The sequence below is a fragment of the Corvus hawaiiensis genome, chromosome 7 (genome assembly GCF_020740725.1).
Source record: "Corvus hawaiiensis isolate bCorHaw1 chromosome 7, bCorHaw1.pri.cur, whole genome shotgun sequence".
In the NCBI taxonomy this organism is placed as follows: Eukaryota; Metazoa; Chordata; class Aves; order Passeriformes; family Corvidae; genus Corvus; species Corvus hawaiiensis.
Genome location: NC_063219.1, coordinates 21,580,994 through 21,608,591, shown reverse-complemented (window position 1 = coordinate 21,608,591; position 27,598 = coordinate 21,580,994). Strand labels below are relative to the sequence as shown.

Here is a 27,598-nt window from a genome sequence, read left to right as displayed (position 1 = left end):
AGTTCTGTACTGTTTATTCATTTATAATAGGGAAATTAAATACTTCTGTTATTGCTGCTAATTCCAAACATAAACAGACTCAACTCTGTTGAGAAGTTCCCAAATAAGATGTTTACTGTGAATTGGATTTTTATTTGCAGAGAAGAAACAGTAATTCTTTAAGATTTGGTATTGATATCAGCTGAAGTCTCCTGCAAACTGATTTTGGTACTGCAGGTCACATTGTAAAATTGCTCTTTATCATCTTACACAATTAGTGCTTTAATCTCATGAACAATCATGAAAAAGGTAGGTAGCAAGAGAATTTAGTAGTAAAAGCAGAAAAGCTCACCTGCAGGTTTTGGGAGAGGAGAGTAATGTATAGCATCAGCTGTCCACTTTCAGACATTTTTTTTTCATTTTGGTTTTCTGAAATAAAATTCATTAATTCTTTTAAGAACGTAAAACAATACAACACTGCAAAATGGCTTAATAAAAATTCACAGAAAATAACTGAGTCAAAAGTAATAGGTTTTCCTCTGAAGCTGTTACACTTGTACTGGCTATCCAGGCTATGCATCAAGTCATAGTAACATGTGCAAATGAATGTGGATGATGCAGCCAAAATCGTGGATCATACAACAAGGAATCTGTCACAGTAGGCTTCTGCTAGGTTTTGTTTGCACTGCAAGGACTTGTCAGAACAAAGACAGCCCACCTGGAGATAGAAAACTTCCCTGAGCCTCTGCCTGCTGTTGCATTTTGTCAGTGGCTTTTGACTGAGGCATCTGACTGTTGCTGGCTGCATTACTGCAGATCACTCTGGCTGGCTGTCATGGGATCACAGGTCCACTTAGAGGCAGGCACTAAGGCACAGGAGTTTGAGCCTTGGCCAGATTTTATATAATTTTATATAATTTAAAATTATATATTACTATATTAACCACAAAGTCTGGGGAAGCCATGTATTGGTTAATGTATCACAGCTGAGGTCACCTGGAAATCATCTCCTTCATAATTTGAAAATGGTGAGAAAGGAAAATTTCTTTATAACCCAGTAAAAGTAAGCAACATACAAGTGCTGATCAATCTTGTCCTCTGTAAAGTATGTCCCTGTTTACTGAGTGGTCACTCAGCCAAGTTACTGCATGCTTTCGTTTCATTGCTAGAGACGAGTTGGAGGTGATTGCTCTGTAGTGAGACTTCTGGCATGAGCAAACAAGTCAGTTAAATCTGAGCAATTCCTGTGCACTTTGTACAGTTGTCAGTGAAATGAAGACTCAGCCCTGATATTTTGGAACTATTCAGAATTATTGTTAATGCAGTTCTTTCTATCAAGATACCAGTAAAGGCTCTGTGTGTTTTTTCCAACTTTTATAGATCTACCCAAACTTTTTAAATTTATGGGGTTTTTTTCCATCTTTCAGACTCTTATCAATTTTTATATTATTGGGCCAAAGTTCCACTTGCACAACATGCAGTTAATAGAAAGTAATTTTTAGTCATGGTTTTAACAACATGGTTTCAAGCAGCTGTATTAAAAATACTACCTGATTTTACATTTTAAAAAGTGTTTTGTAATTCTCTTACAGACAAAGCATGTGTGTCAGGTAGAAAGAAGTAACTACTATCTTGTCTGTTGAAACATCCTCTGAATAAAACGTATGATGATTAATACCAGAAATCAGTTTTGGTATTAGTTATAGTACAAATGCTTTTAGTAGTACTTGTTTCTTTACAGTCTTTGAGACTGAGTTATGTGTAGAACATGTTAAGAAGATTCTACACAGTGCAGTGTAGACATAGTGTCAGGTTTGGCTCCTGGATTCCCTGCTGCTGTGAACACCAGAGCAGATTTGCTTGGGCCAGAGATAATCAAAGGAGCAGTCCTGGATGTGGTGGATCTGTTCCAGTCACATTATGGACATGGCCAGAACTAGTTGGTCCCAGCCACTAGAGAGCAGCCAGGAGAGCCGGATGAGATCTGCCAGGTTGGGAAGAATTCTCAGAGGCAGGGACATACACGGGTACCTGGTGGCACTTGTACTTGCTTGGGTGGGTGGAGTTCAAGGGTACTACAGCTTGGTCCCCTGGTCAAGCCTTTGCCAGTGGCACCACATTTGTCTTGGTGCTGAGGACACTACAGACTCAAGTGGCTGTTAAGTGGCTTTGTGACAGACTACTCCTCTTGCAGAGTGGAATCTCACACACCCAAGGGCCTGGCCTAGCAGTTCCAAAGTGATGATAAAAATGCTGATCAGAAGTTTAGTTTCAGCATTTCTCAGTTCAAAAATAATCTAAATACGCTGTATATATGTATTTATGCATGCCTACATTGTTAATCCATTATGTTGTCTTGTGTACTACCTCAGAATTCTGTAATTGCTTCACTTTGTACATGTTGTTCTTATGTGCCAGGATTTCATAATTCACTAGATGACATTTTTGCCTGATTTGTCAGGAAGGGCATGGTATTAATAACAGTATCTCTTCTTTGTTATCTGATAGACTATTTTAATGGAGGAAAATAAAATAATTCGTTTGACTTTCATATATTTTCATTGTTGAAAAATAAAATGTTGATCTTTTGAAGATGATGACTACATCTTTCATATGTAAAACAATAAAAATTGTTGTAATCCTAGCTTCATTTGCTATATAGTAGCTAGATAAGAATGTTAGTGTTAGATGTATAAGTACCCGGTTATCTCATGGGATATTAAAATTTTTGAGTTGTTTTCTGTCTCAAAAGGCAAAGATTTATAGTATTTGAGCAGTTCTAATAGGTGGTAATATGAACAATGACTAAAAGAGCCATGGAGTTGACATGTGGAGTTTAGAAAATAAGGAAATCCAGACTGGTTGAATTGAGGACTTAAAACTGGAAGACTATTTCTTTCTTTAAGTAAAACTTAGGCTAGAAATTTTTGAATGAGATGCAATGACATGGTTAAAGACAAATAGATTTTCTGACTCTGTAAGTAATACTGTTACATTGTAATGAAAATGCAGGAGGTGTTCCCTATGAAGCACAGTACTAATATTTCATGTATAACCAATATGGAAGTGATTAAATTGCTTTACAAGCAAAGGTTGGGAGCATGGTAACAAGAAATATTACAAGCCAATACTCCCTCTATCTGAAGATGTATTGTTTTGTACTAATGAAATATTGTAATAACCTTGCCCACCTTTAGAGGAGAACCTCAACTACATCTCTCTGGAGTTATTCTTCAAACAGTATAATTATTCTGCTTAAATAATTTTTATGCAAAGAACAGTTACAATAAACAGAACCATAAGAATGAAATGACCATATTAAATGTTAACAAATGCATAAAAGGTAGGCTAATATATAAGTATGCAGATAGAAATAAAATATTTTTTCAAAAGTAAAAGTAGTTGATTGCCAAGTGGGTTTCACACTAACGTCCTTATCCAAAGCCCACTGGACTAACTAAAAGTGATCTCTAGCACCTCAGTTAAATTCAGTCTTGAGTTCCTTACCCCCTTCCATAAGAGTGAAAAGCCAGGACTTCCCTGAATTTCAGTGAATCCAGTTTTCAGGACTTGAGGTAGCTTCAGTGTATTTAACAGCTTTCTCTTGAACGCAGTGTAGCAAAGATTTATACTTTCCTTTTCCACAAAAACTGTAGCCTGGGATAGTATTTGTACTGAATTTGCTTTTTTAGTATTTGTTTACTGTCAGGAACACCTTGCTCAATTTTTTTACTATATTTGTTCTGGAAATAATGAGAGAGAGAAAAAAGTGAAAAATGAGTGAGTTTGGGTGAGAAATTGGCAATACAGTTAATATTAAAGTTGACATGCATTTTAAGGCTTTAAAGGAGATTTGAAATAAAATTGTATGTTCTGTTTTATAAGAATGGTTTGACCATTGCTAGAAAGCTCGTACGTTATTTTTTGGTTTTCTCTGAGTGTAAAGTTTGCAAAACTGTTTTTTATTTTTTTCTTTTCTGATCCAGCTAGATTTTCATCCATAGGAAGGTGTGCCACATATATATGATCTTTGTTCCTTTCAAATACATAACTCTTTCATCATTTGGGGCGTTCATATAACCCAGTTATTTCTTGTTATGAGGAAGTTCAGAACTGTACTAAAAGCTGTTACCTACAGATTTTTGTGCCTGTTAGCTTAAAAGGGAAACAGCTTGCCCCCTCTTCTTGCTATACTATATAGTGGTATGACAATAGTTCTTTTAATTAGGTCATTAAGACATACACAGAGGACCTGACTTGGCAAACCTAAATTACATAAATGTCACAGGAAAGTCAATAGGATGTTTGTTCATGAAATGAGGATCTTGCTGAACAAAAGACGGTGCTACCAATAAAACTTTGCATCAAGGTTGAATTCATAACACTGTACCAGCTATACCACATTGAACTCTCTGATGGAAATGCAGTTTGAACTCCAATGTTTACTGAGTATGGAAGTGATGAATACATGGCTCTAATAGAAATGCCATTTTTGGTGCAAGGTAGTTACCCAGTGACTGAAGATGAGTACTTCAGGAATTTGGCATCTCAGTTAGATGAGATGAGAAATCCTGTTCTAACTAGGATTTATTTCAATGGCATTTTATTAAATATACCAATTTCTGTATAGTATTTGACTTCAGGTGGTAGTGACACAAGACTTCTTAGAAAATGCATTTCTGCTTCACCATGTGAGATGCTGTCCAGGGCCCTGTTCTAGGGTCATGTCAAAACTTGGCATAAACCCGTATGTAAATTTCATTTACACTTTTTCAGGGTCAGTTTCACTAACGGGTACCAAGGAAGATGCCTGAAGTGTAGTCACAGAGCACATGCTTTGCTTTTTATCAGAGAGGCATCAGTCAACAGAGTGGGGGTGGTTGTTGTCCTGTTCAACTGAAAGGACAGATTTTGTTCCCTTTAGAGGCCTGTAGCAGTTCCCCAGAGAGAATTTCCTGAAGGGAAAGGATGAGGCTGTCCTGCTTTTGCTATTTTCTGTGGCTAGCTAACAGGTACTGTTTGCTCTTCTATCCTGGAACCTCTTTCTGACCACGTACAGGGCTGCATGCCAGTGGAGGCTGATGCAGATCAGTACAAAAATAGCAAACTAGCCTCTGCCTAAATGTGCTAACCTGACCAGCCTCATAACATTGGACTTGAAGGCTTGACTTTCATGGGGGAAGTTAACTGTCTGCTGTAACACCCTCTCCCTGGCAGAGAGGAGGAAATTCCTAAATGTTGGTGAAGGGTTCTCTTCATTTGTGAAGTATTAATGAGCTATTATTATTTTGGTATTACCTTTAAAATATTTTATGGCGTGTTAAAATGAATAACAATGTCACAGTAGCCATGTCTTATTCACAAGGTGTGATGCATGAGGTTAGTTGTTTTCAAACAAGGACTGATTTCTGGCTTTCCCCAGATATTAACTAAGTTCACTTAAATAGATTTTGGATGACACAAGAAGCAATAGTCTACTTAAAAGCTTATAGTTCTTTGAAAATACTTGCAATTCCATTCAGTATGTGAATGAAGTCCAACCAAAAGACTTTGGCGTTCCACAAAATAAATCCAGGGTCTTGCCAGCATGCTGGGAGTTACATTTTCCATCTAAAATGGATTTCTAGCTCATGCTTATAGCTCTTTTATAAATGGTTAGTTTTTATTGAGAAGATATTTCTTAGTTTGGAAAAATACTTTTTTTCCTTAGTGCTAAAATCATTGAAGTGGGAGGTTTGCAAGAGAAACTTCAGTATCAGAACCCAAACAAGGCAAAGGGCTAAAAATGCATCTTAAGGACCATTAGTCAGAACAATTTGAGCTGACAGTAGCCAAGATTGTTTTATATATGAAGTTCATCAAATAGAAAGTTGGTTTCTTTAGCTGGAAGAAATGCCTAAAGGGGTACATTTTTGCTGCAGTTGCTAGGGAGCAGCTTATACGGTATCTGTGGGATATAATGGGAGTCGTGTAAAATGCACTATGCTGATAATTTACCTCAGAGTGGTTAGAGCTGAATATTACAGTCACAGAGCACATCTCATTGTACAAAAAATGAAGACGAGATGGATGTTCTTAGTAATGTTAGGTGACAGAGCCACTGTGGTATACAAGGCACAGTACGTGTGTCAGTAGGCTGACAGGAGCATGTCAATCCTACGTGATCCTTAGGTGGGGCTGTGATTAAGTGAGCAAAAAATTAATACATTGGCTAGATGGGAGGAACGAGCATAGCAGAGGAGAAGTAGTAAAACCTGTGTTTTGTGTATTTGACAGACCTCTGGAATGAACAAAGTCCTGAGAATCCCAAATAGAGTAGTCTTTTTTTAAGACTAGCTCACTTGAATGGAAGTCTGTGCTACCAGTAGTATGTTGTTTACCAAAATGAGGATGGGTAAGTTGGGAGGGGATCTGACTAAACCTGCTCCAAAGTGAAAAGGCCCCACTGCATTTGGAAACAGACCTGCTTAGCTATGAAATGTCAACACCTGTAATATAAACCTCTATAATTACTTGGTAATGGGACTTTGTAGTTTTATTTCAGAATCTGTCAGATTGGAATTATTTTGGTTGAAAACACGGCTTTAACAGTTCAATATTATTAAAACTGTGAATACAATACATAAGTTATACAGCTATAACACTGGTTTCTTGTTTTTATAGCATTAAGCATCTCCAAAAATGATCAAAATATTGCTATAGATTTCCATTTTAATATAATAGTTAAAATCTCACCAATATTTTTTCCTTACTGCATCAATACAGCAATACTGTCTTGAAGTTAATGGCTTCACTCATTTGAGCACTGGTGCAAGGTTGTCTCACATACTGTACACAGAGATTGAGTGTGTTTTCCTCAGCAATTACTGCATTTGTTAAAAGTGATTAGAAAATCAAAAATGTTAGGAATACTCTTTAATTAGATGATTAAAGAACCCAGCAAGTAGTGTGATGTTCAGATAAAACAAAAGGTATTCCATAGCATTTTTAGACCATGGTAGAACTCAGATAGGATGTGAGTTGTACTGTGCAGTTAAAGTGCCACAAAAGGGTTTGAAGTTTCTTGAAATACTGCATGGCATATATTTATAGTTTTCAAGCAATTTTATCTTTCCAGGCTCAGCTGCCTCACCTTGAAAGATGCTTTCAATAAGCAATCTCACAGTAAGCTGTCTGAAAACATGATGTTATTCCTAACAACAATTTGAAACCCATTGGACTTGGCCTTCACAAAACATTGTGAACAGATACTATCAAAATGCAGCTGAAGTTAATGAAGTTATGTACACTAGATACACTAGCCACACTAGCCAAAGATTAAAAAAAAAACCCTTTCATAATCTGCTTTTGCAGATTATTGACTTCTCCAACCTTTTCTAAATGTTAAGAGGGTTTTTTTTCTTCTCTAATCAACCTTTAGGTATTTTACTCTTTCAACAGTTTATCTCCTGTAATTTTTTCATAAAGATCCAACTTCTTTTTTCCCAAAGACATCTTTTGGTATTGAAGAAACATCTCAAATTGATTCCAAAGGCTCTGTTCACAGTACAGTCTTTAAGTGATGCCTCCTTTTGAATAGATTTGTTGCCCATGCATTGTTCTGAGAAGCAGTTTCTAATTTCTGAAATGCTCCTTTTTAAGTAAAATACAATAACTTCCTTCTGTAGTTTTTATATTTTATACAATTGATTTCTCTGTGGATTAGATTATTATAAGATTTAATGAATATTACATTCTACACATAAATATTCACGTGTTTTTCATTTAGCTTTTTGGGTTTGCTTTTGTGGATGAAGCATGTAAAACTAATAATTCAAAAGAAAACAGGACTAGACATTGTAATTGCTGTTACATGTAATTGTCTACGATCCCACTTTTGTTCTACTTCACTTCTGAAATAGCATAATGCATTTCTGTTAGTAACACAAAGAAGAATATTTTGTAAAGAAACAGTCTGACATCTGGAAAATACTGTAATCTATCTCTTAAAAGATGAAGTACATTATTTCTATTCCTTCTTTCCTTCTATTCAATTTAAGTGTTCAGACTTGGACAATGAGCATGGGAAACACCAAGGAACAGTCAAATACTTTTGCTTCCCTTAGTACAGTGAAAATATCTACCTGTTTTTTTAAAATGTCTACTGTTGCAAATTTCCCAGAGATAACTTTTTTTCAGTTGAAATGTTTGGTACTTACAACAAGATTATTGGGATTTTTTAACAGTAATGACCCTAATACTCACATAAACAGTTTCTAAAATAACCTTGAAAAGCTGTATAAAAGCTACCTAGGACTAAGAGATTGTTATGCATTCTTTCTGAAGCATTAGGGCAGTAATAAAATCATTAATTGTAGTTGATTTCATAGTCTGGCACTTTTCAAGTCTTTTTTCGTGCCCCGGATAATGCCTATTTTATTTAGTAGAGCAGATTGGAAGTTGTGCATCTGCTGCAACTTTTTTGTATTAGATTTATAGTTTGCTTTCCAACTGACTTAACTTAAAGGATAGTTGCTTTGGGGTTTTTTTACAAACCTGAAGCAGAAGATTTGATGCAAAATACTGGGTCCAAATAGCTAACATTTTATGGGAGGAAGGGGCAAAAGTTGGAAAATAAATCTAGAACTGGAATATAAATGTGTAAATAGGATGTGATTTGCCCATTCTGAATACCAGTGCTCTCTGGATCTCTTAGCCATAAATTAAAATCTAATTTTTTCTGAATTCCAGCTCTAATTTCTTAGCACCTTTTTGTAAAACTAGTCAAAATTTTGTTCTATCTTGTTTAAAAACAACCCTTTCAATCTGCAAATGCCACCTGAGTTGTCAAATATTCCCAGAGACCATACTCAATCTTACATAATGAAAGAATATTTTTCTTCTATGTTTGTTGTCGTGGTTTAAACCCAGTCAGCAACCAAATGTCACACAGCTGCTCACTCACTCCTCCACCAGTGGGATCAGGGAGAGAATCAGAAGAGTGAAAGCTAGAAAACTTATGGGTTGAGGTAAAGACACTTCAATAGGTAAAGGAAAAGCTGTGCACACGAGCAAACGGAGCAAGGCACTCATGCACCAGTTCCCATGGGCAGGCAGCTGTTCAGCCATCTGCAGGACAGCCAGGGCTCCACCACATGTAACAGTGACGTGGGAAAATGAATGCCATGATTCCAATCGTCCACCCTCTTCCTCCTTCTTCCCCCTCTTTATATACTGAACATGCTGTCATATGGTCTGGAATGTCCCTTTGGTCAGTTGGGGTCACCTGTCCCAGCTGTGTCTCCTCCCAGCCTCCCAGGCACCCCAGCCCCCTCGCCAGCGTGGCCGTACAAGGAGCAGAAAGGACCTTGGCTCTGTGTAAGCCCTGCCCAGCAATAACAAAAACATCTCTCTCTTATCAACCCTGTGCTCAGCACAAACCCAAAGTACAGCCTTCTACCAGCCACTGTGAAGAAAATTAATTCCTCCTCAGCCAAAACCAGTACAGTCTGTGAAGGAAGATGTGATTTTTAAGTAAATATCTCTCCGTGAGGGTCATTCTTAGAGATTGCAGTTAATTGATATTTTGCTGGAGTTACTCGTGGTAGTTCTATTCACTGAAGACTGTTACAGCAACATAGTTCAGTTTGTGAGATAGCCATATACCATTGCAAAATAGTCATATTTCATTTTAGAGCCATTCCACCATTATTGGTAGAATTTGTAATTTTTTCTGTCAAGAAAAAACATTTTTAAAGGGAGGGAAATATCTTCTAGTAAGTTGTATTTTCACAGACTTTAGCTTCTAATCTGATGGGATTGTTGACAATCCTCTGATTGATTTCTTAGGTCAACTGAGAAGTCAAGGTTTCATCACAAAAATTTGCAAAGTCAGCATGATTAGTGATGTCTTGCTACTGTCTGCAAATGTCTTTGCACTTCCAATACTTTTTCATTTTTAAATACTACTATAGAAGAAAACCATATAGTAATAGTAGTGGGTTCTAATATTATCAGTCATGATACTTCTTGTTGATTTTGTTGGAAAGAAAATTAAGTAGGCTTTGGCACTGAGCTCTTAAAGCTCAGATATTTACAGGAGGCAAAGTGAACATCTGTGAAATCTCTATTTCCAGAGCAGCAGTCACCCAGAAACTGTAGGCACTTATATTCTTTCCTGAGCCCTCTCAGGAAAATGTTCAGGAATTTGAGGTGTGGTGTAGGGAAAATACTGGAATGCTGCTTCTGCTCCTTTAATAAATATCTATAGATACTGTGTCTGAGCTGTCTAAATTGCTGTGTCAAAGCAGGGGCTGGTATTCATCTAGTTTGGTTGGTTTACACCACATACATACAATTCTTAAATGTTCAGAGAGAGCAATTGTGTGACTAGTAGAGTAATCCAAAGCTGTAATTTCAAGGTGAAATGATGACATCTTTAGTGCCATATATTCTGTAGTCTTAATGCTGCATTGTTCTTGATGAACATCTTACCTAGACAGTACCTGCATGTTTACAAAAGGCTGAATGAACTTTGGGCTGCTCACAGACAGGGACTGTGGGAGGGACGATTCTTCCCTGCTGTTTTGTGTTGGAATCACAAGCCAGGGCTGGAAGCTGTTTCAAGGTGACAGCACTGTAGCTACTCAAGGATGTAGCCTAAGGCAGCATACCTCTACATTGAAATGTTGGTATGATATGTGTTTAGACATACATTAAAAAGTTTGGCCTTGCTGTGCAGAAGTGATCCAGAGGTTCTGAACAGTAGTGATTAATCTCATTCTGCCATTACACCCTTAATTTTCACTGCAGTGTTTACCCCAGCATTTCCACCCAGCTCCGGGATGGCTCTAAATTGGTTATTCAAGTTGTAAGGAAAAGAAAAGGATCTAGAGCAGCAAAACAAAAGGAGTTACTGGTTACCTGTGGGCACTCGTGTTACTGGTGCTGTATGTGGGATTCCCATTGTCACAAAGTGCCCAGAGCAAGGGAAGTGTTCCAGGCCAGGCTGGATGGAGGTCTAACAATCCAGTTCCTCCTAATAAAGATTCTACTATTGCTTCTCAGCAAGAAAATATTAGATTTTAAACAGTAGTTTTAGCTCATTAAATTCCCTTAGTCCCACCCATAGCTCTATTTTCTGAGAGAAAAGGTGCTTGTACAGTATAGTTACATAAGTGTAGTTATATTGTACTTATATAAGTTAGATAATCCTACCAAATGATTGGATTGTGCAAGAAAGACCAGGTTGTCTCCAGCTGTCTGAAGATGGAGGTGAGGTTGGACAAAGCAGGTAGCTGCATTTCAGTTAATGAAGAAGAATTTAAGGTGAATTGTGTTAAAGCTGACTAGTGTCAGTCTACCCAGGCAGTTATCACCTGTTCCTCCCTACCCACAGATCAGCTACTCTTTCTAGAGCCACAAACCTATGTAAGAAAGTCTTTCAATGACAATTATACTAAGCAGAGATTGACCAATAAGCAATTTCATTCAGCTTGCTGCATTGTGGCATCAAGTTTTAAACCATGGTTGACCCCAGTTTCCAGCTCTAAGGATGGTGAATCAGGCATGAATTCAGCTGTGTTGCCAAGATCTCCTTAATGCAACTTTTAAATGTAAATAAAGTTGCAGGAGTTGCACTGCAGGTGAGCTTTGTTATGATAGTGTCCTTTGGTAGGTGTCATGGAGTCTCCTTCTCTGGAGGTACTCCAAACCTCCCTGGATGTGATCCTGTGCTACCTGCTCTAAGTGAACCTGCTTTGGCAGGGGGCTTTGACTAGATGGTCCTTCCAACCTCAACAATTCTGTGATTCTGCATTCCTCTGGGAATGAAGCTGAGAACTGACTGTTAGGGGTTTATTAACTGATGAAGGTACCTAAATCAGTAACACCGTCTTCTTAATTTAGCAGCTGCTTTTAAAAGGCAAGTAAGAAGATCCACCAAGGAACTACATCCTTGGTTATTCTTGCAGATTCTGGAGATGCTGAACAGGCATCACGTGTTCCATGTGGGTTATGCTTGTTTAGTGCAGACTTGGTTCTGTTGTTTGTTGTTGGGGTTTTTTTAACTGCCAACTAATCTTGAGGAAACTTGTGATCAGCATTTCCTTGATGATAAATGAAGGAAGTAAACAACTAAGAGCTCCTTGTCTGCTTTTCTGAAGTATGGGACCACTCAGATTGATAGCAGCAGCCACAAAACAGCAGACTCATTTGCACTTTCCTACTCTCCAGCTGCTGTGTTTGGTATCATAAGATATGGGGTCAGGATGGAATGTCAGAATTATTCATTCTTTGATGAATGAGACTTTGATGAATAGGAAAGGGGGTTTTGTTCACCTGTTTTCTAAATAGAATGTGAGGTTGTACAAGGATCTTTCAATAGCGCTGTATAGGGGATCTCTTCTATACCTGCATTAGAAAATCCTAAAGGGAAATGACATCATTGTTTCCCTTTCCTAGAACACAAAATTGGCATGGAATAGCGAGAGCTTGTAGTCAAAAGAGAGGCCTCTAAAGTCATAAATTTCTCATAAGCATTTGTCAGTAATATATGGTATGTGTCCATATGTCTGGCTCATTTTCCCCAAACATTACAAGGATTTTCTGTGGTCTAATCTGGTATGTTCCAGACATTCAAAAAAACCCAAAACAATTGTACTACATATATATTTTATAGTCTTCATGAATCTGCTTAGATTCACAGCCCCCTAAAATTATGGAGAAAAAAAAGTATATCTGATAAAGATACACCTTTCTGATAATAGCAGTTTAATTAAGGATTGTTTTTCACCAAAATCAGTGGCCCTCCAGAAAATTACATATCATTTAAATTCTAAATCGCTGTTAATACCAATTAAAATTAAGATTACTGTCTGCCACTTGCATTCTTTTTATACATCTGATGACAGAAAAGATGAGTATGATGGTACAGGCCTCCTTGGCCTTGCTGCCAATCCTTTATTAACTCAAGGAGAAAACTTGGCAGGTGGAGTTGGGCTTCTGACCCTTTGAGAAGGGCATCTCCCTTTGACAGAAGAAACTGTTTCAAACAACAAGTCAAGAAACAGGATTAATAGGTCTGAAAAGCAGTTGCGTGCAGACCACAGCCCGCGTGAAAAAGGTTAAGGCAAGATTCAGACAACCAGTAAGGCAGAGAAATGAAGAAACAGCAATGTGGTTATGTGGCTGTTACTTTGTTTACTAGTGACCACACCTAAAACGAATTGTTGTGTATAGAAAACTGAAGGAATTAGTCATTAGATTATGTTGGAAACCTCAAAAAAACCCTAAACCCACAAACCAACAAAAAAACCACGACAAAACAAACAAACAAACAAACAAACCCTAACAAAACCAAAGACCACTGGGAAAAGGTATTGCTTTCTACCTCTGCATTTAACATGTAAATTATTTTACTGTAATTTTTTTTCATTCATTCCTGAGCACTGGAATACTTTGTCTAACACAGTCATCTTCATACAAAGGGCAAGAAATAGCAGGTGACACTTGGATAAATGTCTAAGTTATGCTGTATGATGATATGCATTCAGGGACTGTATAGTGTGTCCAAACCCATTTTTTGCACACAGTGTTAAGAGCCTAGTAGACAGAAAATTTAATGGCAATTTGTACCTATAAGAGTTAGAATAATGCAGGCAATAAATAACAAGAATGATCCTGTTCAAGCCAAAGGAAGACTTAGCCTGACTAATTCTAGAGGGGGAAAAAAGTTTCTACCATTTTTATAATTTTGTTCTTTGTATGTATGTCCTGGGCTATCAATCAGCTTTCTTTAACTGAGCCAGCTGGCAGGTGACACTGCAGTTTATCAACCACCAGTAAATAAAATGTTATGCTTCAGAAAAATTCAATTCCCAAATCTCACCTCTAAAAATCAATAAGTTTCTCCTCCAGCTAAAGCATTTCTTATGAGCATTCATTTTTTAAATACAGCATTTAGCATTTTTCATCACCTTTCCTAAAAATGCAGATAAAAACTAAAACTAAATTAATATTAAAAGTTATGAAAACTGTGGTACTAGAAACAAATATCTTTTTAATTTTCATAAACATTAAACCTTTTTTTATTTGGGTTAACAAATAAAGTTATTTAAAATTAGTAAGGATGCAAAGATTTATTATATGAGTCCTTAAAAACTCAAATAATGTTTGGAATTTTGGATATTTATACTATAACCGTATTCTCACTCTCTGAAGCTCCTGTTCCCAAGTTAAATATCACAAGACCAGCTACTCTGTTGTATAGGATTTTATTGCATTAAGGTATATCATAATACACCTAATAAAGTTGTCTTTGTCAGTCAGTATCCAGCTGTGGTTTAGTTTGGAATTTCAAACTATAAAGAACTGATAAAATCCAACTCAAATCTTCATTAGTATTTATATCTTTCCCTTTAAATATTTTGATGCAATCTCATTAGGAGGTGGCAGAGAAATATGATCAGTCTAGCCATGGAGGCACAGGGGTCTGTGTGCTTTGCATCTGAAGTCTGCATAAGCTGCCAGATTGTGCAAATGCCTTTTTCACCTTCCTTTGTATAGCAAAGCTGTATTTAAACTTTCCTAGTGTTGTGGTTGTACCGAATTAAACCTCCTGGAATTCTTTGTGTCACCTTCTATTTCTGCCAGTGATACCTAGAGTCTAGCATGTTACAGTTTTGGTTTCAAAATAGGCTGCTGTTGACTTTTAGGATATTAACCATTTGATGCATTCCCCTTCTTTCTGATCTTTTCCAGCAGCCTATAGAACTCTACCTCAAAGAGGTTCCTACAGCTTGCTCTTGGTGCAAACTGAAGTGTTCAGCCCTTCATGGAATCAATGGAGTCTAATCCATTCATATAAATATCCTTAAAAAGATTCTGGGACCTTCACTGATTGACACAATATGGTCAGTTATCCATTTGCTCTGTATTCAGTGTACAGTGAATGGTGTTACTTCCTAATCCCATGCTCCTCTTCAGAAAAGCCTGTGCCAATCTCTGAGGAAATACCTATTCAGATCCTGTTGCTTCAACCCACCTCTGTGATCAACCATCACTCTTTTAAGATGAATCTGGATGGAATGTAATCAAAGTCTAACAAAACCAGAAAAATATCCATATGGAATTCTAACAAATTGATTTGTTGGACAGTTTATGTTCATTAATAAATAGCTAAAAAAGAAGTTACGTAATATAGGAAGGAAAAAGTGCATTTTGTTCATGACTATGCTAATTATAACCATGCTTGAATTTCAGGGGGGTTGTTTGGGGTTTTTTAAACTCAGCTGCTTGCATGCTCATAGATTTTTAGACAGGAATACTAGTACTCCTTCAACTTTAGAAAATTATGGGGCATATTTACAATGGGAAAGAATTTCATCTCCCTATCTGGAAGATAGGTCATATGGATAAATGTACTTGATCAAAAATGGAAAATAAAATATCTCCAAGTGAAGATGAAATTCAGAAAAACCATCATCAGATAAAACACAGAAGTAATCTCAGATCCATGTATTAAATTTGAGCCAATTCAATTAATTATATAGTTTAAATATAGTTTAATTAAATTAAAAAGGTTGGAATTATATTCATGTTATTTCTGACAGTTACATTTTCTTGGTTTACAGAAGAACATCCAGGACATTATATACTGATAAATTTGGTAGTATCGTATTCAATAACTAGAAATACGTTGAAGCTTACATTTCTAAGAAGCATTTACAAGGAGATAACTGCTAAAAATTCTGCCCAGTGTGTGGAACAGGCTATTTGGGGTTTTTCACTAAGGAGAAACACAGAAATATAAGAAAGAACCTGAAAGTCAAGACAACCATTTTCCCAGTTCTTTTTGCTTGTCTGGCAGTAGGATTTATTTTTCTCTCCTGAGTAAGGTTTTACTGGGAATAAAGTACAGCATTTTTTGTGGTTCCACTCAGAAAGCCATCTTTGGTGTCTGAGATAATCCAGCACTGGCCCTTTTCCCACTCAAGCAGAAGTTGTGTGGTTTTGGCTTGCTCACAGGATGCAGAGGGACTCCCTGCAGCCTTTGGCTGAGTGACTGGCCCTGCCTTGCACAGGAGCAGAGGCTCCTGTCTTCATACACACCTGCCAATCACCAGCCTGTCTGCTAAATACATCAGCAAATACATTTTCATTTCAAAGCCATGTTTGTCACTGAAAGTCTTTGAATTTTGTGGTACCTAATTATTGGGACAAACGAACTTGCTGTTGGGAACAAATGATGTTCGGCGCCTCTGGAAAAAACATCATGTAACACTAGGTAATTAGGTAAAACATTAGGTAAATTCAGGACACCAAGCTGAAGCTCTGTCTGGTTCTAGGTAGCATCTGAGAGTAAGGATTCCTTAGTTCTTTAGCTTTCTAAAAAATTATTTACCTACATTAGAAAAAGGAAAAGCTACCAGGAAAACAGTTTTCTGGTTTGAAAACCTATGGGAAAAGTGAAACTAGTTTGTTTTGCCTTGTCATCTGGATGAAGAAATAAATCATGTAATGCCTTTATGAAAAATAATCACACTTTATTCTTCCCCAAATGGTAATATTGGTGCACAGAAATGAGGAAAGCTGTATTGCACATGCTCTCTCCTGATACTACATTTGCTTTATTGTAGTGTCCATGTAAAAGGAATTACTTGCATGTTAACAATAAGCAGAAAAATCAGGACCCTTCTACCATTAGATAATCTAATGCCAAGAGCACTGCCACAACAACCTTCCTGGCATTATTTATGTAGGGAAGGGAGACAGTGAACATCTATTACGTCGTTTTCCTCATCAGCCCCCACCCCAGGCGTGCTGAGGTTTAGTGTCAGAGACACAGAGGCCAGCATTCGGCTGCACTCTTACACTGAGGTTAGAAAATCCTGACCAAAGCCAGCACAGTGAAAAAAGGGCTAATTTGTGAGAAATATGAGATTGACAATCTGACAGGACAAATCCTTGTTTGCAGTGGGAATGACTTGAAGTTAGCAGATAAGGTCAGATAGAGAATGTTTCATATCCAAGTTATCATCACCTACAAAAAAAGTAACTACTTTCCCCCTGGGCAGTTGGTCTTGTGATTCACACCTGTCTTTACCATTTTTTCCTGATACAAACCTGACCTTTTTTTTTTTTTTTTGAAGCCTGTGTGCTAACTATACACCTGTGTACCCTGGGCAAAGAAGGTAAAGTGGGGAAACACAGGCTTCCATTACGTAAAAAAACATTTAAATATCTAAACAAAGCAGTCAGTTCCTTAGTTTGCTCTTAAGGTATTCTGGTAAGTAAATATTTTATTCTTGACTGTATTCACAGACATTTTGCCAAGGAAGGTTCTACATTAAAATCTAGAAGGCTTATATTTATATATCACCTGCCAGAATTTATTCTTGGTTTACTTTTATGCTCTTCCAGAATCATCCCATCCATCACAAATTTGCTCCAGGTCACTGATCCCAGGTGAAAGTCAGGCTGTGTTACACTGAGTAGGTAAGACAACTGCTCGTGTTTGCACACCCCAAGGATATTCTTTTCAGAGGAGGCACGGAAGAAGCTCATAGATTTATTGGCATTAATTTCTAAAAAAGACATGAAATCTTGATGCTCCTTTTTAGCTCTGAATTGTCTAGCTAAAGCAGCATGGTGCCATTTGAGCCTCTCCAGTATCACTTAAGATGACCCTCTCCAGATATGCAGTGAAATGCCATAACCTCTTTGGGTATATAACAACCCAACTCTCTGTATTAATTACATTAAAATGTCACTCTTTTTACTCTACTCTTACCAAACCTATCACCTGATTCATGTGAAGGAAACATTTCTATACCTTTAATTCTAGTTATACTCTGAAGAGTGAAACATGGCAGAACTTTAGGTCAGTCTACCTTTTTTTCTCCCTGAAAGCATCAATGAGCATGGAGAGAACACAGGGAGATAGTGGAAGTCCTTACTGTACCTTTTATCTACTGTAAGAATCCTTTTCTTATTAATAATACATGTGAAAGAATGAGCTTCAATGGACTGATTGGTTCCAGGTGCTCTAACTATATGCCTCAAATGATAACAATGAAAGCAGAGCTTTTAGAGATAGGAGTAAGAAAAGAATGTGTTTAATATGTACTTCTAGAAATAACTTCATACCCATTCATTGTATGGGCACTTATCTAACCACACATTTTTAGTACGTATTCAGTTTTTGCACTAATCTAGGATTTTGTCAAAGCATCCCTGTTGTGCCTTTGTCAAGCAGAATTTGAATAAAATGCCTGAGTAAAAAGTAGAAGACTAAGGAAGAAATCAAGCCATAAGAAAAACCCTGCACATCATATTGTAACAAGTATATAACTTATTGCACCATGAAACAAAAGGAAAGCTCAGTGATTTTCCAATGTACTCACTTGGCACTCAACCCTCATCTGTGGGATCCTCATCTGTGTCACTTCCTATAACAGTGAATTGAAATAAATTCATTTTCAGTTTTCATTGTTTGCTGTGCTCTCTCTCATTCTACTTGTTTATTGTTACTGATTTTGTGAGCCTCTGATGAGTTTGTGTGAAAAAGCCAATGTACATTCAGCCTTCTAATCTTTTGAAATAGGGAATAGATTACTAGAAAGAATGGGAATATTATAAAATATGAATTGACATAGCTGGAAATTAGTTTGTTCTGAGTTATGTCCTATTATCAACTGAATTTTGCACAATTCAAATCAAAACACATGGAAATAAAAGTACAAAAGGAAAATTAAATTCTTTTCAACTTCTCCTTAATAAGTGTTTCATTCCTAGTAGAGAACCAGAGCATCTTCCCTTCGTAAGTATAAACAGAAAGCAATAAAAATGAGTTTGAGATTGAATGAGGATCCTGGTTAACGAAGCTGACACCAGAGGGATGGAGGGTAGGAGTGCACAGGTGGGTGACAACTCTGGGAAAAGTGTGTATGTGTGTGTGTGTGTGTATGTCTGTGTACATGCATGTACTCTGAAGGGAGGAGAGAGAGAAACAGGAGAGGGTGGCAAGAGATCATTAAAAGACTGAAGAAAAACAAGTGTCTGGAGAATAGAATTAAGAAAAACTCAGCAAGAAGGTTAAGAATGAAGCTTGGAGGTGTTGGGGTGTGTTTCCTAAGCAGACTGCTGATACTTTGTAGGCAAGAGCTGTGCATCTGTGATGAGACCAAGGAGGAAACAAAGTGGGCAGGTAGCCTGTAAAAGTGGATGTCTTGGGGTGACTTTATGATGTTGTATCCCATATATTTCCAAATTTGTCCAAACCGGCACAAAGGGTTATTTTTGAAAAGAACAAAAGTCAGGATTTGCAAGCTGAGTCAGCATTATCACTTATTTAAATATACACTCCTAAAGATAGCAGAAACCCAACATTAAGCTTTTGACTTTCCTGTTGTATCAATATAATCAATAACTCAAATTTCTAAATGTCTGTTTCGCAATCAGCACTTGAGCTGAACCAAAGTGAGCCCTGCAGGCATGTAAGCAATATGGTTGACTTTCACAATATAAATGTTTTATACTTGCATACTCTTACTAATCACTGTTTATGGTCCTAACACTATTCATGGTAGATGTACGCATCTGGATAGTAGCTTTGTTAGCTAGAACTGATGCAAACATTGACAACTTATTCTGTCCTTTTTATATTTTGTTTCTTTAGTAAGAACATAGTAATATCTGCTAAGTATGGAATCTATAGCACATTTGTCAGAGAAATAATTTGAAATGGCCACTCAACTCTTTCGGTGGCTATATTTGTACCACAACATAAAAACACAATTTAGTATTTTGTTGGGCAGAATAAATAACTGCAATTCAATAATTCAGAAGCTGAGCACAGGCTGAGGTAGGATACTGTACTTGTGCACTGCTGGAGAAAGCAATGGGGCCCCAAAGCATCCCCTGTGTGCACCATGGACCTCTGAGTCATCACCAGTCCTGTCTGCCTCATGCTACCACTGCTGTATTACTGCCAGACATGAGCAGGCTCTGTACTGGCTGCATTTGTGCCTTTCCCTTCTCATTCCAGGGCTGGACTGTTTGCATCAGTGCTGTATGAAACTCGTAAGAAATCACTGACGTGTACAGAATATAAAGACCTCACAACAGTGTATTAAAACAAATGACTGTATCACTAAATCCTCATCTGAGATTTTGAAGACATAGAACCCACTTATTTCTCTAGGCCTCAGGACTTTTAAGAGTTAAACTTATATAATTTGACAATATGCAGCATTTGTAGAGTTGCAGCTGGCTTTTCATAGGTATTCTCCAAATAAAAACTGTTTTATGTGTTGAGAATCCTGAGATGGAGCTGTTGAGAGTAATTAGGGAAATATAACCTTCCCCACGAGTGATATGCTTTTGGAAACAGATTTTGAATCCTTTTTGTTATGAAGATAACTTACTGTTTAAAGAGAACTGTACAGTTTCTCATGTTTGCATAATTATACCTTTATCTTGCCAGCTCACTGTGGAAAGCATCGTAACGGAAGATGAGAAAATGTTATAAGAGTGATGGAAATATTTTTATCCAGAAAAATCAGTGGTAGTCCTCTGCTATTGTTTTAAAATATCTGTCAAGATGTATAGAAAAATGCTCTTGTAACTTGTAATTTTAATTTTGTTACAGTCAGTATAATGCTTCTTTCATATTACCATACAACTGGTACCTTAAGTGAACACTGAGGTCATGAAAGAAGGAACCACAACCATGGCAAACTTGAGTATCCTAGTAGTGGTGTTTTCCTCTATTACTCACCAAGTCATCTTTGGTTCAAATACAACGTGCAGGGTTTAAAACACATTTTCTGAACTTGGAGTTCAGAAGAATTTCCAAAGGCTTCCTGAGCACAGTGTAGCTTTTTGCAATGAAAGCAGCAAAATTGCCTACTCATTGTAAGGCTACAAAAGACACAGAGATGGATGACTTTGGATCAGTGATACAGTTTTTTATGTTATTGTTTTAGTGATAAAGCAGAGGAGGAGGAGGAAAATCATGACTCAGTGCCAACATATGACCAAATTATGCAGACAAATTCTAGAAGAATTAATTAAAAAACTGGACACATGTCAAAGGAGGTTTAAGAAGTTCATCTTCCAAAGATTTTAACAAGTTCATTCCTGAGAACAATCTTGAGGCAACCTATTCTCAATTACAAACCTTACTGAGGTCTATTAAAATGAAAAAGATTCCCATTGACCTTGATGATTGATCAATTAAGTTTTTCTCTGTGTAATGGCAGATCACTCACCTAGCAATGCTGACCTTTTATGAGAGTCTCATGCTGGGATCAGCACAGGCTGGCCAGCAGGGAGAAACACAACAGAAGAAAAAAAAAACTAGAATGTGATTAAAATTTGTGATGCAAATTGATCACATTATTCACAGATCATAAGAAATGCTACATCATACAGCAGATGCTAAAGAGTGACCAGACACGCATGAGGTTTTTTTTTAAATCAGTGTTTTCACAGTGGAACAGTCTTGTTGAGTCTCTTAACACCTTAAACTATAATGGAAGGCAGTCAAGTCTGACTGAGAACTCAAATTCCCATAGGAAACAGCATACAGTACCTAACAGATTAAGACACCCATTCAGTGAAGTAAAGGTCAAGTACCACTGAGAAAAGAGAAAAACCTACTGCACACTGTGCTTACATTAGGCTTAAATTATAAAGCAAACCCTTTGTCAAAACTTTATTCTAGTATTCTCAAGAAATAATAGTACTAAGTGTTTAGATGATTTCATTTATCTTTTTAGAAATCAAAATATTTATCATACTGAACTCACTTGAACTGAACAAATTTGGTCTAAAGATAGTTATCTAAAGAGAGAGAATATTTTGTCTCTGCTAGTAGTATCAGTATAAGTGAAAAAGCCAAACAGTTCTGTCACGGACCAGGATGATGGTTAAGAAATGGAAAACATCTCTTCTGGCAGGTTCACTATTCACTTCTGACACCTGGCTGGTCCAATATTGAGCACTTAAATTTATGGCACATGACAGTCTGAAGAATAAGGCATTATGCTTGCATAATGCCTTTTGAATTCTTCACAGCTGACTTGTACGTACAGTATTTTCATTTCTTACTAAAGGATTTATTTCAGAAAGTTTTCTTATAAATGCTTGGTTGTACAAGGATAGTCATTCATTCATCATGCCTGTAAAAAGTGTATGAAGTCTACCTAAGAAGCCTTTTGGGTTTGTTACAAGACCAGGTTGTTTTGATTTTCCATTGTGTTTGCTGGGTAATTTAAACTTCATATAGAAAGTTGGTTTGCTTGGGTATTGTTTGTAGCAAAAGCTGACAATCTACTAAAGTTTTCTGGCACTGAAACTTAATAGTCTACTGTTAGTAAGAAAACACTCTACCAGCTACTGAAAGAACAGTAGAAATCTGCATTTTTCAAATGGCAGTAAACAGATGAAACAGGTAGTCTCCTTCTGCAACCCTACATTTATTTTTTTCTCCCTACTGCAGTTGCCTTTAAAATGCTAGAATTGTACAAAATTGTTCACACAGCCCCTACTTGAAACAAGCTTCCGTATTTACAACTTACTCACTCACTATATAAGCACACAATTGCAGAAATCCCAGAACTGTGGTTTTGCCTGTTCCATACCCTGTGTCCAGAAGTTTTATTTTAGTAGCTCTAATGAAAACTAACCTGCATGTGTTTGTCTGTAGATTAGCAAACCTTTACCAGAATTAAATACTCAAAGATGATACATACCTCATTATTTGGAAGTGCAAGAATGTTATGTAATATTAAAACTGGTTGGCTTTAGTGCAACAGTGAAATAGCTTGATACTAAGAGCCATGTAATATTTGCATCTCCATTTAACCTTCATTCCCTTTCTGGTTGCTGAGCGCTGGAAGAGCAAAGCTAGTTTGTTTTCATTTTATTCTGTATTCCTACCTTATGTGACTCACTGCAGGTTTGGGGGGGGAAAAAATTCTGTGTTTCAAGAAGCAATCTCATTGGAATTAAAGTAATTTTAGTAATGGCCAAGATTTTCAAGGATTTCTACAGTTCTCTAATTTCTCCTGCTTGAGAAAGGCAGAATTAACAGGCTCCAGAAGCATTAACTAAGAAGCATTGAGATAGTCTACTTAAGGTATTATAAAAATTTACAAATAAATTACTCTTTTTTTGTATGAAGCAATCTTTTTTATACTCTGTTATGCCTACTTGTTAAAAGACCACACACACTCGCAGTGTAGAAGGATTTTAGTACTTGGACATAGACTGAAGTGCATGACAGGCAGAAAATCTGCATTCACCTTGCAGTTTTGGCACTGGTTTCTTTTTGGTGCAGTACAGCACAAGCAGCAACTTAGGGGCAAGGACTTGCTCCATTGGCAGTCCAGAAGGGAAAGTCCTGAGAAGAGTTAGAGGGGACCTTTGGCTCTTTGGAGTTGTAAATGAACAGTCAATTTAAAGTCAGTCATGCACTGACTCCATTTGGTTGGATTTTTTTTTCTATCAGAAAAATTTGAAAACTCTTTAAAGGTACAGGAGAGCTGTACTCAATACAGTGTTCTAATGCCTGGTTAAAATTTGTAGCAATTAAGATGGGATATGTAGATGGTCCACATTTAAGATTATTAAAAATTGTTGTGAAATCCTTCTCTTATCCATTCTGGATTTCAGATTACTCTTCAGAAAGTGAAGAGAGAGAAGAGAATTAAAAGACAAAAAAAAGAGACAACTAAATTAGCTGTTTCACAAAGATTACTAAAATGTTGTAATTGCATATAATTATCTGTAACTAGATAGAAAAATATGTGCCACTGGAGATGTAACAAGAAGTTACTTCAGACAGCTGTTCTTTTCTACCAGAACAGGCTGTGCTCAATTATGTAAAATCAGAATAATACAAAAGCATATTTTTATATTTTAAGGCTATAAATTAGCTCTCACAATTTATTGAGATATTCTCTACATGGCTACGTTGTACTGATCCTTGTGGGGAAAAGTATTTTAAAGAAACTGATAAGAACTAGATTTATTTTTCTTAATTCCATGCTGATTCTGTCCAACCACATTTCAAGTAGGTGGTGCACAGGACCACTGCCATTTACTGTGGTGGTGCAGTGAAGATCTAGATGTGGAGCCATGGTGGATGAAGAAGGCAAAGCATCTGTGCTGAGACAATGGTGTAGCAGCCCATTAGCAATTTCTGTAGATGTTCCAAGGTAATTTGTAAGAGGCTTCCTGTCTAGTTTCATTTCTTTCTCAGCTTTACATAATGTCTCTGACATAAAGAGACCAATGAAACCTGTAAGTCTGGACTTGACAGGGCTGATCAGGACAACCTGCAGGCACTTTGAACCAGTAAAATTCAGTCTTCATAAACACTGAGCTCGCTTTGGAGAGAAAGAGTGCAAAATCTGGTTTGTTCTATAAAACCCATTGTCTCAACCTTGCTCCATAGAAAATTGCAATGAGTTTTTCTTCCAGCAGCTTGGCATATTGATCTTTGGACACTGCACTGTACAGGAGCCTGGCATTTTTCTTTTAAAACAAGTTAACAGGGAAATCCTAGCTCATTAATGTGAGTTTCCACATTGATTTCTGTAGCACCAGGCCATTTAATAGTGTGAAAAAGTTTTACAGGCTAGAACAGCTACATGTTAATTACTACTGTTAATTAATGTGTACACATTTATAAAAACAGAACATGTGTAATTGATATAATTTTAAATTTTTTTTTAATATTTGATGACTTTTTCTGAAGAGGAAACCATGATTAAATAGATTAAAAGGTGAATTCTAATTAGTGCACAAGACAAGAAATACTTGCTTGCCATTGATGCTAAAGTTATCAGATTATTTTAAAAAACAAGTTAGAAAAATAAGGAATGAAACCATCAGATCTTCAACACAGGAAGAATGAATGACAGTGAAAAGATGAAGAACTGAATATGAATCTAAACTAGGCATAAGGAATGTGATAGATTTTTTAAAACGTGTGGGACATATTTTTTCCATTGTGCCCATACAGAGCTTTCAGTAACCCACGGTCAACCCCCATTTAAAGATCAAACATCTTGTCTCTCAAAGTAAACAAACCAAAACAGAGAGACTGCAAACCTGTCTTTAAGAAACACAGGCCTGAAGGTGATGTAGCCAAGTATTTTTCATACATAAAACAAATACCAAATCTTTCTAAGGCAGGTGAAGAAAAAGAAAATTTTTTTTAAGCTAAAACATGAATATTCACTAGGAACTTAAATGTAGTATAAGCAAATCATAAAGCATTTCGGAGTTTCATATCAGTCTTGTAAAATAAATGTTCCTGTAAAGCGCATGTCAATCTAAAGAAAGAAGAATAGTAGAGAACATTTGTCTTAAGTGCTTCTCAGTGGCAGAGACAGTAAGTAGTACAGTATCATTTTCAAAGATAAATCTGTTTTTCAAAGAAAGTAACAAATGTCTGTATTATTAAATTTACTTTTATGGAAACTTTTTGGGAAAAGTTCTAAATTTATATTGGACACTAACGATCCCATTTTGGAACTGGCAGGGTTTGCACATTCAAGTTTGCTCAACATTGTACCACAGAATAATATTTATAGTGTTTCCAGTAAGGATAAATAAAAAATTCTGAACCATTAAAATCAAGTCAGCAGTCCATTATCTGTAACAAAAACAGACTGGAAGAAGCTCTGTTTCCCAGACCGAGGAAGAATTTACCTCCACTGTTGAAGCTTGGTGTGCCACCTGTGACTGTCTCTCCCAGCACTGCTCAATGTGGACACTGTGCAAATGTGTGGAGCCAGTTCAGGTGCTGCAGCTGGGTCTGCCTGACCCAGGGAGACACTTTGGAACCAGAAGTGTGGCAGCAGGGCATGGCAACCAAGCCAAAACTGGCTTCAGTTCAGCACACTACCACACAAGTTTTGTCTTGTTTGGCTTGTCCAGAAGCCACGTTCTGGCAGGACTCCAAAGCTGGTGTCATCTTGCTGGACATGAGCTGGCCTGGTCTATATAAATTTTTTTTCTCTGCTCTTAGTAGCCATAAGCCACACCAAATGAGGCTGCACACAAAGCACGCACAATTCTTATTTACAGAGATGTTCAGCAAGTGACTTCAGGAGTATTGTCTAAAATAAATATTTAGTTCCTCTGAAAGGAGGAGCTTACTAGTTCACCATTGAAATAAGCTTCAGAACATGCTAAAAGAAAAAAGCCCCATTCTGCAAAAAGAAAAAAAGTCCTGTTCTACATAAACAGAAAGGGGAATTATGCCAGAAAGAAACACCTGAAAATAACCACTGGGAAACTTGCACATCTGAGTAGCTGGAATCTTGTATCAAAAAAAGTTTTAACTCCTTTGTGCCAACCTGTTAGTCTTAGGTGACAAGCTGAACAGGCCTAGGAAGTAGGGCATAATACTTTTCTCCACCTGTTTTCAATGCATCATGTGAAATAGAAGATATTACAAAAACTAAACATATAGATAGCACCAAAAATTCCTTAAGTCAGCATAATTCTATTGTTGGTATTTGCTGGCATCACAAGGTACACATAGATAATATTCCCTGTCTTCGGGGTGGAAAAATTGTACTTAGTGACATCCTTCTCAGATGAATGTAAATTGGCTACATCACTGTCTAGATTAGGCTAGACTAGCACTGATATTATCTAAGCATAAATTTCTTAAATGCACAGATACTAATTTTCTACCTAATATTAAGTAGCTATTTGCCTTGACTTCTGCTGGTATTTCTGATTATTAGTAGTCACTCAGAAACTCAGACCGCCTTTGCAAAGCAGTTCCAGTTCTCTTGATGTGAGTAGTATCTTTTGCAACCCACACCATTATTTTGAATTTTTTCTTCTAACCTTTTTACTAGGTCACCATCTATTAGAGCAGCTGCATATTTGGTGTGAAGGAGATAGGCCATTGTTTTTGTATTTAGGAGCAAGCAGTGGTGAGAACTTCATGTCCTGGCTGAGCAAGGACCTTAGGTGAGCTTGGAGCCAGGGAGGAGTCCCAGCTCCTCAACCACCGCTAGTGCTCCCTGCAACTCTGGGGCAGATTTTGTTCTTAGAAGTAATCATAAGCAATAATGAAATATTTAAAAATTCATAATTTAAACAGGGATGTTACACACAAGTAGGCATGCCAGAGTGCTTCCAGTTTTGGAAGTATTAAGATTAATCAAATTAATCTTAATTTGACATTTGACTCTGCAGTCCTTATTAAATACAGACTACAGATATTTTTCCTTAGAAGTTACCATAGGATTTGTCTTGAGTCTCTTAGAAGAATAAATGCATGGAAGGGCCTAGAAAAGTAAAAGAATTAAATGGCTGATGGCAATATGTAGCTTTCTGGAAAAAGCACAAGTTCAACATATTAGTAAAATACTCATACTGAAAGAATGCTTAATTTTTAACAGATTATGGGGGAATAAATTGGTGCAAAGCCTGCTGGGAAGGTAGCAGTTCTACCACTGATTCAAAATGTACTGGACATATTTTCCAGCAAGTGCCCATAAGGGAGACAATAACTAATATATTCCTTGTACAAATAAGGTGATGGGAAGTGAATTGATTGCTGTTTCTTCATTATATAAAATCATGACTTTTTTGAGAAGATAGC

General features: G+C 36.9%; 1 protein-coding gene and 1 long non-coding RNA gene across 8 annotated transcripts in view; one reads left to right on the top strand and one right to left on the bottom strand.

Annotated features, from left to right (window-relative positions):
* The window catches only part of B3GALT1 (beta-1,3-galactosyltransferase 1), a 187,289-nt gene that overhangs the window by 8,579 nt on the left and 151,112 nt on the right, over positions 1–27,598 (top strand). The gene's annotated exons all lie outside the window — the stretch shown is intronic.
* LOC125328372 overlaps positions 3,412–27,598 on the bottom strand; it is a 185,467-nt gene continuing 161,280 nt past the window's right edge. The window contains exon 4 of the long non-coding RNA XR_007204685.1: positions 3,412–3,722. This is a non-coding gene — a long non-coding RNA (uncharacterized LOC125328372). The remainder of the gene's footprint in view (positions 3,723–27,598) is intronic.